Genomic DNA, 12,212 nt, shown 5'->3' on the forward strand with positions numbered 1-12,212 from the left:
TGGGCACTGGCTTTGCATAGCACATTTTCTGGGAATTACATTGACCAGCATTTATAATTTTTCATTATTATACTGTAGTCAATAAGTACTGACTTTGTGTTTTTGCAAATCAAAAGACACTCAGGTGTGTATATGTATATCAGTTAAAACAAACCTAAATTTTGTTAAAGAATCAGAATTTCAAAAATGTATATAAACATATGCTTTTCAATGATTATATTTCAATCATGTATATCCAAGCCCAACCTCAGTATGAACGCCTGTGTCTTTACACCAAGTCGGTGTTTATTGGGTTTATGATCATATGATCAATTTAAAAATAAGCAAAAAAATACTTTTTTGACAAAATATTTTAAATGATTGTCATATGCAACTTCATAAAGCTGCCTGTGTCTCCATCACAATCTCCACCATGTATGTGATTACTGCATATGAGATTCTATTGTAGAAGATTTGGTTTATTAAGTCTTCTGACTAGAGAGCTGTTATTGTCAGACACCACACTTGACTCTCTGCTCCCAGATTTGAACAGCTGAGATTGTAAATATGATCTACCAGGCAACCTGGTTGGTAGCAGATTTTGGCTTGAGGTGATCGACGTGGGAATCTGATAAGGGCTGAATCGCAACCATGGTCGAGAGTTGCTGTACCGTCTGTTTCTGGAGTGTGACGAGGTGGCAGAACAGGTGGGAAGGGCTGGTGTGACTGCCCCCGGTGCTGCCATGTAGCTGTATGGATATGAGAACAGTCCTCCAAAAGGTGACAGTGAAATTCCCTGCAATAAAGAGTAGTTGTTAAGATTTGTAGTAAAGATCTTGTCGTCTTCCTTTGTATATAAACAGCTAACTAAAAACTGAAAATGTAAATTTCATGAAGGCTCCTGTGATTTGCTTTGGTTTTAACTCATATTATTGGAGGAAATCCAAAGCATTAGCAAATGAAGTCGGTAAGGGTCATCAATATAATCCCATTAGGCAACAAGAGGATTCACACCTATGCTTTACTTTAATAGTTGTTTAATGAAAAATAAGACTGATTTCAAATTCATTTAATCTTTTTATATTCATAGTCACCACTGGTCATCCCAGGAAACTTTACATAGTACACCAAGAAGTGATCAAAGGTATCGTTTTTAAGGGAAGTTGTGTACAGAGAACCTTTGTTTGCCGGGCTATATGTCTGACTCTCCTTCATTTTTAGAAACCTGAATGAGTAGTTATGAGTTGTAAACAGTAGATTTGATGAGTTCTCTACCTTTAAAGAAAAGGCAGAATAAGCAGAATTTTTCTAACGTAACTTTTCTGCAACCAAAATTAATCCCATTAGTAATTTTGACCCCTTATGAGAACCCTCAGCTTGTTGGTGATCACTTTTTTTTTTTTTTTAAACTCTAATGATAGGGTACCATCTCAAATATGGCAATAAAACTTCATTCATTCATTCATTCATTCATTCATTCAAATATACATAATTCCCCTTTAGTAATCTGCACATGTGCTGCCATATAATGCTGAAGATTATAATCAGATGTTTCTTTCTCTGAATACTCTGCTGCTCCCTAATGTGGAGAATCTTTTTTTTTTTTTTTTTTTTTTAAGTGTTCAGACTTTAAAGATGCTATTGAGGTTCAATAAATCTTACTACTGTATACCCTGGTCTACCCCTTAAGGAACCACTGCTTACAATGTCTCTTAACTGGATGTTTAATATCAGAATACAGTGAACCTGGGGAAGCGTACCTGAGATGCCAACATTTGCTGTGACAGGTGACATTTGAACGGAGCTGAAGAGGTGATGCTTTCAGAAAACAGGCCTCCGCTTCCTAAGTCACTTACACCAGATGCAGTGGAAAATACATTCCCCACACCCATATTGGAAAAAAACTCTGGCTTCATTGACAGCTGTCCTGAATGAAACAACAAAGGTTCCCCAAGTCTAGTAGACTGTTGGCTGTGAGTACTTGAGAAATCCAAAGTCTGATGCTGACCAGCACTGAAGGATGATGCGCTCCAGGACTGCAGCATCATAGGCAGGAGCCCGTTTTTGATTTCACTCATTTGCTCTTCTGAGCCCACACCTATAGATAACCTATCATGTGAAGTGCTAATTGATGTTCTTGCTTTTGCTGCATCCTGATTGTTCTTTCTGAGATCCCACTTTTTCCACAGTATCTCCTCGCCTCTCAGACTAAAAGCTGTTGCACGCTCATTCCCGGAGCAGCTGGCTTTAGCATTGCAGTCATCTTGCGGCTCAATATCTGAATCGCTTATAATGTTGCTCTCATCTGTGAAGAAAAAAGATATATAATTTTTGAAGGAGAGCAAACATCTTGAGCCATGAAGAAACACTATCAATGCATCATGGATTACTTTACAGTGAAATTGAGCTGAGCCATTAATGTTATTAGTAAAGTGTGCTTTTCAAAAACCGGTTAAAATACCTTGTGGCCCATTTTGATAGTTTTGCATCAAATAAAATAATAAAAAAAAGAAGATCCTGTAAGTAGCATATGCTGGCTAGAGAATGACATCTAAGTTAGATTATCAAATTAACACTTCATGTAGACAGGTCAACAGTGGCTGCTTAATAACATAATGCACTCTGAATGAACCCACCTTGACAGGCTGATGTGGACATCAGAGGGCTGCTCACCAGTTGTGGGGAATAAAAAGGCTCACTGGTACTAGGTTGTTCATAGGAGTCATCAGAATCAGCAAAGTCCTGGTCCGCTTTGCTTTGGTTTTCATGCAGTGAAGAAATGTTTAACTGTTTATTCCTGAGGATCACAAATTTAGATTGCATGAGCTCATGCAGATATGGCCTGAAGATGTATTCTACTTGCAAAACATACCTCTTTTCTCGTCTGCCATTTCCCGTATCTCTGAATCCTTTGGCAAAGGGGTTGTTGTCAATTTTTAGCTGTGTGATCTTGATGGGAAATAGGAAAGGTCTGCAGATTAATAAATCCAAAGTTCCTTGTGCAGTTATAAATGGGCACAACAGCAGTATCCACTGTATAATCCATGTGGGCATTTGTCATTTGTGTGTGTGTGTGTGGGAGGGGTTGAAGGATGAGGTTACCTTTTCGTTTTGATAAGCAGTGACAGCGATGAACTCCGTCTCCGGGAAAACGTAAGTCCGGAAGGTGCTATACGGAAGCTTCATTATATCGTTGGCCTTGACTATGTGAAATCTGGGCTGGTACTTATGCATGGAATTCAAAATTGTCTGGAAATCAGAAAAAAAAGAAACACTTGTTGAAATTATTGTTATCCACGTCATTAACTACAACAGAAAACTGCAAGTATAATAAATAAGCATAATAAGTGATGAGCAAAAACAGCAACTTTACAGTGAGTGCTACTTACAAACCCGTGTTTATCGGACACGTTATTGGTGAGTTTTAGTTTATGAAAGGCAACAGGCTTGCTCATCCACTGCTCTCCTTTGGACGGACTGTCCGGATGGATGTACATGCGCTTTGGCATCTCCGGGTCAGCTTTTCCAGCCACCATCCAGCGGGAGTTGTGAAACTTGTAGCGGCAGTCGTCAACAGCGACAATGTCCATCAGCAGGATATACTTTGCTGTTTCATCCAGCCCCTCTACTTGCACTTTGAAAGGCGGAAACATCCTCCTGTCGTAGACAATTAATTATTTTTGGGGGATTGGGTGTAAAAATTAATATGTTATAATTAATTGTGACTTTTTTTTAAGCATACAGCTTGTTTGTCTATTGAATTTGTCCCCTGTGATAGTCAGAAGCAGAACTAGATTATTGCCCCCCCCCCCCCCCCCCCCCAAAAAAATAAATAAAAATAAATAAATTTTGGGAGTTCCTTAACATAGCGTTAAGCAAACAATGGCAGACAAAAACAGTTAAGGGTTACATTTGAAACTACAAATGGATACACAAGATACCCAGCACTGGCACTTGATTGCGCTTTTTTTACTTGCCTTCCTGATTTTGTGATAACCATTCGGTTCCTATTTTGTGAAATTCACTCCATAAGTTCTTTGATTCCCAGCGTCGTAACTTTCGGGTCCTCGTCCAACCATTCATCTGGCTCAAGGCTCTTTAAGGTGCGCTGCTGAACGGTCTGATTTTGGCACCCCAGAGTTGCGTGCAGCCCCGCGTCAGAGGGTGCCTGTTCCGACAGAGATTTGGAGAAGGCGGCGACGTCCGGGAAAGTCGGCGCAGGGGGAAAACGAAGGCTGTGCGCTGGTAAGGAAGGCTGAAAAGGACAAGGCACCCGGTCAACGAATTTGGAAAGGATAAATAAGCCATGGGAACCGCAGCGCCAACCGGATCTCTCATCGGGGCATCCGATCAGAAAAGTCCCAGTCATCCCGCGCGGGCTGTACGTGCTTGGCCATCTACATCTAAAAAGCACTCCGTTTTTAAGTTTATGAACTGTGGTGGCATGATTTGATCTGAAGAGGGAAAGCAGAATTTCCTATTCTTAAAATACAGAGACAGAGGCAAGAATGCGCTAGTAAATCCACCAAGCAGAGGGCAGCTGTGCACGCTGAGACTCCAAGCTTGTTAAAAACAACTGCCACCAAGGATGAGGAGAGAGGGAGGGAGAGAGATTGTGTTCGTGCTGTCACACGTCTGCTTTCCCCTGCACATGGTACATTAACGAGCCAGATTTTTTTTTCGACAGGGCTTCGTTACGCACAGCCTACCAATCACTGATCATGGTTTCAGCCGACATTATTATTAATATAATAATTTTATTATTATTATCTGACCTTTTTTTTTTTTTTTTTTGCTTTACTTTTATATTTAGGATAATATGTCAAAAATTGAAAATTGATATTACAACCAATTTCTGTTACTGATTTTGGCCTTTGAACTGTCACCCCGGAAGGCATAGTGAGAAGGCCTGATTGGAGAGGGCGGGGGTGGTGACGTGAACCTCAGCTGCTGAGACACCGTTGCTTCTTCAGTGGGCCCCCAACTGTGCATGGGCATTTGCCCAGTTTGCCCATTGGCTAATCCAGCCATGGAGACAAGTCTCTCACATGATTAATGGTACTCAGGAAAGTAAATGGCAATAAAGTGAAATCGTAGCAATAAAATGAATTCAGACAGGCATGATTCAGAAAATACTGGGAATGTTGTGTCAGAGCTCCAGTAGAGAGGAATGGGAATGAAGCAGTCTGCATAGTCTGAAATTGTGAGCATATTCTGTATAAACATCTGATTCTGAGTCTTGAAAATGAAGTTTGGGGGAAAAAAAAAAGCAGGATACAAATGTGATTGCTGAGAGTTGCAGAACAAAGCTTTTTATTGAATCATCTTAAACCTGTAAACAAAAGTCTCAAGTGTTTAACAGTGTCTGAGGATTTTCTTCAAGTTTCCCTTCCACTTCTGTACACCACAGAACTGGAAGAGAAACTAACCAATTATCCAATCAGTCTTCCTACTATATATATAGAAGTGGTTGTTTACTGTAACTTGTTCTATTCATAGTCAAGCTTTCAGGGTAGTTTTCAGGTTTTTATTTCACGTGTTTTATTTCCAAGTTTATTCTCTGAATAGACTTTGGCCTCTAAGGATTCTCTTCTTGATTTTTGTCCTTTTTTGCTTAGGGGAGGTTCCACATGTTCAATTTCTACTTGTATTAGACCTTTTGGGGTACCTCTCTCATCTGCTCTGCCTGAATTGTTTGCCTTGGCTCATGCATGAATAAAGATTTAGATTTTGGATTTGGATCACCCTCCCCAAGATATTTTGAGATTGATTTCAATACTAATCCATTACAGGCATCACTTATTTTTTAATGTAGGAAAGTTCGATTTCCCTAGGATTATCTTATCTTATCTAAAATACAGTTTATTGTCTTGCAAAGGTACATTATGATTTGAAATTGCTTGATTTTGGCATTTGCTGTCATCTTATATGGTACTAAAACTTGAGTTTGTTAGTTTCACAGGAAAACTTAACAAATTTGATCTCTGAGTTGATACACAATACTCCTAATACACTAATGCTCCTTACACATTTTTAGGCCTACAAAGAGATGGGGTGCCCTAAGTCAGGCAAAATTGTAGGTTTGAGTGGACAGGATAGAAGGCTTTTTTTTTTAATGGTTTTGTCAGCACTCCAGACTAAACATTATTTCAAACCAATTTCTTAGCATACACAGTAACAGTCAAAAGTTTGAACATGTGTGTCCAAACTTTGACTAGTACTGTACATGTTACAGAGAGACAGAGGAAATAGCTGGGGAAGCCTCAAAGGTAAGACTGGTAGAAAAGGGGTCTCCAAACCAGTTTTTAGTCAATCATTTGAAAGGGGTACAAACCACAGAGGCATGTTCATATTAAAGAGGTTCACTCTTCAAGAGAGACAGCAACAAGGCTGTCTAGCAAGCTCGGTCTTCCCTAAGCTCGTGGTTTAGCAGCATGAAATTAGCTTTGTGCAGGTCAAAGAAGGAGAGGGTAATTTGTATACCAAGGGAAGTAAAAAGTGACAGGGACCAGCTAAAAGGATCAGGTTGAAGACCGGGATACATTAGGTCAGGGGCATTGCCTCAGACTTAGAGTAATTAATCTTGTAAACTGGAAATTCACCAAAGGATATAGCCAACTCTGCTGTCCCAATAATAGAATCCTCAAGGTGGCTTTAATAAAGTAAAACATTTTCCATAAAGATTTTATGCATTACTGAAGCCACCTCTGTGCCAGTCACAAACAAATAACTTCACCTGTTGAGGGTTCACAGTACAAAAGAAGGCCTGGTTCTATGACCCACCATGAATTCAGGAGACTTTAAGACAGTTGTGATGAGTGGGGTGACAAGAGCAGCACACAAAAGCAGTATCCTTTCAATTAAATTCTGAGAGGAAACCAAAGAGGTAAGACCTTTAACTCCTGTCAAAGGCCTTCTTGGTGTGGAAGAAGATCAGCCTTTTTGTTGACTTTGTGCCATATTAGGGCTCCATCCAGTAAGGGTCCCCAGGCTTATGAGAGACAAATAGACCAAAAAAGTTACATTTCTGTCAACTTGACTATACGTGTTCATAGAATTCAATGAAGAAGTTACTAATATGTCATAAACATTTTTATCTAACCTGTCTTTCGCAATTGGAATAGACTGGGTACAAGCCTTTGTCTCATCTAATTTGGCTCAATATTTGCAGCTACAAAGACGCTCTAATCAGCTAATTATCTCAAAACACCTGTAAAGGCCTTTAAATGGTCTCTCAGTCTAGTTCTGTAGGCTACACAATCATGGAGAAAACTGCTGACTTTTGGACAGTTGTCCAAAAGATGATCATTGACACCTTGCACAAGGAGGGCATGGAAGGGCTTAAACTGATAGAAAAAGGCAGAGCATGGAGCATGATGGGTCAAAGGCACGGGGTAGCCCGTGCCCTGTAAGACTAAATGTGTTAATGGCCGCCAACAGAATGCAATGACTTCTAATAATATAACATCTTCCCAGCAAAAAAGAGGTTGTTCAGTGGTAAATGTGAGGCCAACACTACATTGGTCCAGTCCTTCATTGGTTTACTTTAATTTCAGTTTGATTCAATAGTATGCAGATTTTTGGTATTTATCTCTTAGCATTATCATTCTCATTATTTCCATGTCATAGAAAAATAAAATACAATGGGCCCACATATTCAAACCATTTATTAGCACCAAGTCAAGTCATGTCAATGTTGCTGAATGCTCTGTTCCATGCTGCCACCATCTTGGAGATCTGGACTGCCAAACAGGACGTGGAAGGTTCCAAATCTTTTTATAGTAAGGGGAGACTGGGAGCTCACTATGTCAGTAAGAATGCAGAGGGGGGGAATTTTCTTTTCTTTTCTTGTGAAATAATCTTTGGTACACAGGAAACCACTAATATTTAGATGATTTTGTGTCAGAGCTTTAAAGGAGGTCATTGGAAAGTTGTTTGCTCATAGGTAGAAAATCTTAATTGGGACCTTATTGAATTTTTGTGGTTTATTCTGGGGAGGGGCTTAGGCTTTATAAGCCAGAGTTAATGTTCTTGAGAGGAAGAGAGAGGGAGGCATAGCAGGCCTAGTGTGTTGGCTAGAGCCCAGTAGCCATGGGCTTAGCCTTTGGGTTTCTTTGGTTTAGTTTTTTTTTTTTTTTTTTTTAAATTCTTTGAACAGTTTGAAGTTTGTTTTTCTATAGTTTTGTATCTCTTTTTTTGGTCATATCACCATCCTGACCCTCCTTGTAAATCGCACTTGTAAATAAATTGCACATCGGGTGAAGAGAATTCCAGCCTCCAAGTGTGTTTCCTCAGCTGTAGCTGTGGCATTACTACAGGCTGATATCTAACCTCACATTAGCCACCTCCACAAAGGAATTGAAAAGGTTTTCATATATTTCTCAAATGAAGGTTCAGTGCAGTCTGTGGAACATCAAGAACAGTGTCTACAGTTTTAAACACTATACAATACAATAAAAGACAAGAATTACAAAAGCAATCTTATGGTTTTTTTTTTTTTTTATTTATTAAGACTTAAAACAGTAACATTGATGTTAAAACAGTAACATCATTTTAAGTATTGAACACTGAATTTACGGTCAAATTTTTAGTTTTAGCCAATTTTCAAAAGAATCGTTGCTCCTCAGTGACGCTTGAATAGGATGGTAACTTGTTCAAGGTCACGATTATATCTGATGTTTTATCGGCTTTTTAAAAAAAATGTCTTATTTCCACAAGAATCCACACCCCCAGAATCAGATGATTCCCTATGAGCAAGCGCTTGGCAACAGTGGGGAGGAAAAACTCCCTGTTGACAGGAAGAAACCTCCGGCAGAACCAGGCTCAGGGAGGGACGGCCATCTGCCGCGACCGACTGGTGGGTGAGGGGAAAGTGAAAATTTAAAAAAAAAAAAAAAAAAAGCCAAAATGATGTTTTTTGGAGCAACTTAGAAATTAATTTTTCATCAAAGTGCTGGGCTGGTGTAATAATTAATTGAGTTTTGGGTTTCGCAGTGTGGACAATTGGGGCAACTTTGATGAGACTGTGGAGGATAGCAGAAGCAGGCGTGGAAGGCATCTGCATTGTTTTTAAATTGAATGTCACACTCTTCACTGTTGCTGCTCCACGTAGAATTTAGGTGTACAGCTGGGTTTTGGACACTCCAGTCTGTACTGTGTGGGCTGTTTGACTGCCAGCTGGAAGGCTGCTGACAGAAAAAAAGGGCTTTGATCCTCTGTGTTCTTCATGTCATTACAGTGGTCTCTGGGAGAACTCTGTGAGAGGCCGGGGTCAAAGAATGGATGCTGGAGAACCTCTAAGGGAGTGATGCGCTGATTGGTGTCTAAATGCATCATCTGTTTAATGAGGCTCACCAACAACTCCTGACCGCTTTGGTGGCCTGTTTTCATTTTCATTAATTGTTGGATATCATCAAGACGCCTGAGCTTTATGAACCGTGTTTCTTGCACTTGATATCCTGTATCATGTTTAAATTCTTCTTCAGCTTTAAATCTCCAGTGTTGGTCTCCGCAGTTTTCTTTGATGAAGAAATATTGTGTATTAAAGCCACGGTCCAAGACACAGTCAGGTGGCTGGCCCTGAGTGTGTATGATGTATCTGAAAGTATCATAAGCCATTTGACCAGGGTAGAGCGGCTGCCCTACGGCCAGCTCTGCAGCTATCAGGCCCAGGGCCCACATATCGATAGCGTGATCGAATGGAGCCTGGAGCATTACCTCTGGTGCTCTGTACCAAAGGCTCTGCACAGAGACATGTGGAGCCAATGTAGACACAGGACATGCTAGTCCAAAATCAATAATTTTCACCTTCATGGGAGACTGATTTCGGTCCACAATCATCACATTATCTAGCTTGAGGTCAGTGTGTGCTATTCCCCTGGCACTCAGGTGGGACAGCGCATTGGCCAGCTGATACAAAATTGGCCTCAGCTCACTTACAGGAAGGCCTTGGTAGTTCCGGTCCTGCATGTAATCGTATAGGCTTTGATCAAGGAGTTCAAAATTTAGGCATACACGCTCCCTGTCCATGAAAAAGCCATTCCATTTAATGATGTTGCAGCTGTCTGGATCCAGGCATCTCAGCTGCTCTAAGATGAATATTTCTGATTTTGCCTGCTGCAAAATTTCCGGGTGGTTCTTGTTGACTTTTATTGCCACAGATTTGTTGGTTTGGTATCAAGACATTTGGTTACAAAACCAAAGCAGCCCTCTCCGAGTAAAGCCTCCACTTTGTAGAATTTTCCCAGCATGGTTCCTTTAAAGTGTCAAAATCACTGGGGAGGAAGGATGATGTGTTCTCTGACTTGTTGAGCGGTGTTTCCTTGGTTAATTCATCTGGCTTTTGGACACTCCACTTAATGCTATGTGGACTTTCTGATGGCCAGCTGGAAGGCTGCTGACAGAGAACAAGGCTTTGATCCTCTGTGTTCTTCATGTCATTACAGTGGTCTCTGAAGGAACTCTGCGAGAGGCCGGGGTCAAAGAACGGATGCCGGAGAACCTCCAAGGGAGTGATGCGTTGGTTGGCATCTAAGTGCAGCATCTGTTTAATGAGGCTCACCAACAAATTCTGGCCGCTTTGGTGGCCTGTTTTCATTTTCATTAATTGTTCCAGATCATCAAGACGCCTGAGCTTTACATATCTGGTTTCTTGCGCTTGATATCCTGTTTCATGCTGAAATTGTTCTTCAGATTTAAATTTCCACCGCTGATCACCACGGTTGTCTTGTACGAAGAACAAATCTGGATCAAACCCACGATCCAAGACATAGTCTGGTGGCTGGCCCTGAGTTTGTATGATGTATCTGAAAACATCATAATCCCTCTCACCAGGGTAGAGAGGCCGCCCTATGGCCAGCTCCACAGCTATCAGGCCCAGAGACCACATATCGATAGCTTGATCGAATGGAGCGTGGAGCATTACTTCTGGTGCCTTGTACCAAACTGTCTGCACACAGTCACCTGGAATTACTGCAGACACGGGACACGCCAGTCCAAAATCAATAACTTTCACTTTGATGGGAGACTGAGTGCGGTCCACAACCATCACGTTTTCTGGCTTGAGGTCAGCGTGTATTATTCCCATTGCACTCAGGTGGGACAGGGCATTGGCCAGCTGATATAAAATTGGCCTCACCTCGCGTATGGGAAGGCCTTGGTTGCGGCGGTCCTCCATGTAATCCAGCAGGCTTTGATCAAGGAGTTCATAATTGAGGCATATACGCTCCCTGTCAATGAAAAAGCCATTCCATTTGACAAGATTGCAGCTGTCTGGATCCAGGCATCGCAGCTTGTTGAGGATGAATATTTCTTTTTTTGCCTGTTGCAAAATTGCAGGGTGGTTCTTATTGACTTTGATCGCCACGCATTTGTTGGTTTGGATATTACGACATTTGGTTACAAAACCAAAGCCGCCCTCTCCAAGGAAAGCCTCCACTCTGTGGCATTTTCCTAGCATGGTTCCTTCAAAAATGTCAAGATCACTGGATGAAACGTCCACTGACATTTTGAGCGGTGTTTCTCAGCAATGTGTGAAGAATTTTTTCAAAAATTCTTCTGGTTGCTGTTAGGAAAATGTCAAAAATCCAAAATTGTTTTCAAAACTCTTGTGTTGCATTCAGGTGAGAAGTCTGATTCGCACTGAAAGAAAGTTTCAAATGTGTCCAGTTAAAGAGTTCTATTTAACAGAACCTCCTTAGATCTCTTTGTTACCTAATACTTCATAGAATTTTCAACATTCCGAAGTGTCTTTGTGTGCACATACGCGCGGGGGTGGGGGTGGGGGTGAGTGAGTCAGTGTGCGCATGCGCGCGCATCCACATATACGCGTGTGTTCACACAATACCCGACACTCACACAGGCTGATGAGGGCGCTGTCCTGCTGGCGACATGGTGAAGGGAGGTGGAGAGCTCCTGCTGCAAGTTTGTTTGTTTGCTAGCAACGTTCATGTTTTTGTTTCTATTCTGTAACAGTTGGAGGCTGCAGGGATTCTTCTTTGACTGAACTGGTTATTTTATGAGTGACTCAGAAGAGGCGATAATGGTATAGGTGTATCAGATATTCTATGCTGGTGGAAGATGGAGTTGTAAATGAAGGAATTTAAATAAGTGTGTGCTGCTGGTTAAGTCTTTAGGTTTCTGCGTGTTTGTTTTATCGAACAGGAATGACACAAAACAAACGGAATAAGGAGTCCAATTATTAAATTTAATAAAGCCATTTCAAACAATTTACA

General features: G+C 41.0%; 1 pseudogene; it reads right to left on the reverse strand.

The window, feature by feature from the left end:
• On the reverse strand, positions 1-11,437 carry LOC115791486 (T-box transcription factor TBX2b-like; annotated as a pseudogene).
• Positions 11,438-12,212: the final 775 nt, after the last annotated feature.

The sequence above is a fragment of the Archocentrus centrarchus genome, chromosome 14, assembly GCF_007364275.1.
Source record: "Archocentrus centrarchus isolate MPI-CPG fArcCen1 chromosome 14, fArcCen1, whole genome shotgun sequence".
Taxonomy (NCBI): Eukaryota; Metazoa; Chordata; class Actinopteri; order Cichliformes; family Cichlidae; genus Archocentrus; species Archocentrus centrarchus.